Source organism: Sus scrofa, chromosome 10 (genome assembly GCF_054392235.1).
Source record: "Sus scrofa isolate SSC_HxYL_T2T_F1_AM1 chromosome 10, Sscrofa_HxYL_maternal_Yorkshire_Landrace_v2.0, whole genome shotgun sequence".
In the NCBI taxonomy this organism is placed as follows: domain Eukaryota; kingdom Metazoa; phylum Chordata; class Mammalia; order Artiodactyla; family Suidae; genus Sus; species Sus scrofa.
Window position 1 is genome coordinate 36657111 of NC_139392.1, and position 2237 is coordinate 36659347.

Genomic DNA, 2237 nt, shown 5'->3' on the forward strand with positions numbered 1-2237 from the left:
TTAATAATATTAATAAGCAAGTTTAACATAATTTTAGTGAGAAACAGTTACTATGAACTATTTATAGAAAAATTATTTCCTGGGGTTGCAGTATTTCTGGTACTGAATAAAGGGTCTGCCAATAAAAACAAATTTGTCATAATACATTATAGTTAACTAGATAGTACTGGATGTCTTCCTAATAATTCATTTACAAGCTCTAAATTGTATAGAACTGCTTTAAGGAATCATACAGGCTCTCATGGATGTGAAGACTTGCATGCAATTTGTGAATTAAAATGTGAGTTCTATGCATGTGCCACAATGTCTGAACTTTTGCTGAAATCTCCCAAAAACAATATCCTATTCCTTTGCTGAAGAAATTTAACTATTCTATTTAGTCTCATGTATTTTTCAGGATGGAGTCAAAACTGAATTTGGAATGATATAAGGAAAAATAACTAATAGAATTTTTCAACAACCCCAATACTGTGGGGACATGGGCAAGGAAAATTGCACCCTTGTAACAGAGTTCATTCTCCTTGGATTCTCAGATGTCCCTGCATTGAGAGTCTTCCTCTTCCTGGTGTTTTTTGTCATCTAGAGTCACAGTCTTGGGGAACCTGGGCATGATAAGGTTGATTTGGGTCAACCCTCAACTCCATACCCCCGTGTACTATTTCCTTAGCCATTTGACGTATGTGGATTTCTGTTACTCGACGGAACTTGGGAAATCCAGATTGTTCCCAAGATACTAGCTAACATCATAAATGAAGACAAATCCATTTCCTTCCTGAGGTGAGTTGTGCAATTTTACTTGTTTTGCACATGTGTGGTAACTGAGGTCATCTTACTAGCCACGATGGCCTATGACTGCTTTGTGGTCATCTCTAACCCACTGTTGTACATGGCCACCATTTCCCAAAATGTCTGTGTGGAGCTGGTGTCTTGTTGCTACCTCTGTGGGACTGAGTGTTATCTGCTTCATGTGTGTTTAGCTCTTAAGATTCCATCTTACAGATCAAATGTGATCAACAACTTCTTTTGTGATCTGCTCCATCTCTTATCTCTTGCTTGCTCTGATGTCACTACAAATCAGCTGGTGTTATACATTGTGGCCCTGTTCACTGAGATCATCTCCAGAGTGATCATCCTCACCTCCTTCTTATTCATTCTCATCATCATAATGAGGATGCGCTCTTCAGAGGGAAGGTCCAAAGCCTTTTCCACCTGTGCCTCCCACCTCACAGTCATCATTGTCTTTCATGGAACAATCCTTTTCATTTATTGCTGGCCCCATTCTGCCAGCAAGAGTATGGCCATGGACAAAGTGACCACAGTGTTCTACACTGTAGTGATTCCCATGCTGAACCCCCTGATCTACAGTCCGAGGAACAAGGATGTGAAAGAAGCACTGAGAAAAGTAGTGAACTCCAAAAAATTTTCCAAGAGAATATTTTCCTAGTGAGACTCAGCATTCCAAAGTGAAGGCTGGTGGAATTGTGTAATGATGGGCTGCTGTTCTGAGAGGCAGGGAACAGTCAAGAAATGCCTAGCAATTGCGAGTTTTTAAATTCACTTATCTTCGTGCATTGTCAATTTACATGTTTAAGATTGAGCATATTTCAAAATTTTTAGCCCATTTGTTTACTTTTATTTGATATAAAATGTATTAAATGGGTCTAGGGAATGGATATTAAGACAAACATTTATTTTGCTGTAAAACATGTATAAGTTTAACGAGGAACTCACATTTTATTTCAGTATCCATGGAAACAAGTTTATTTCCAAATTGAATACCTGTTTTTTATAATTAAGGACACACCTTGTCAGTTTATGCACAGAATGAGATTTCCACAAATGTATATCATGTTGGTTTTTTATTTCCTTCTTCATTATTTTTCCTAGTTGCATTACTGTTAAGTATTTTTTTAATTATTATTATTTCTGTGTCAAGTATTTTTGGAACTTCATATATCATTACATCTGAAAAATTGAGGCATTAATAATAACTGTTCCACAGAAATCTTAAGAAAGTTAAATAACTCAAGGTCATGTACAAATAGGTTAGAATATTTACCAGTACATAATTAATTATTTTTTTCTGTCTCTTATGTCTGTGTTTCTCTCTGTCTCTTTCTGTGTCACTATGAGTGTGCATTCCAGCATACATCATTTTATTGTACTTCACATACATTTTGTGTTTTTTAATCTAAATTAAACCTTTGTGGCAACTCTGCATTAAGTATATTTGAGCC

General features: G+C 36.2%; 1 pseudogene; it reads left to right on the plus strand.

Annotated features, from left to right (window-relative positions):
* Positions 1-478: 478 nt before the first annotated feature.
* Positions 479-1444, plus strand: LOC110258409 (olfactory receptor 5L1-like; annotated as a pseudogene).
* The last annotated feature ends 793 nt before the right edge of the window (positions 1445-2237 follow it).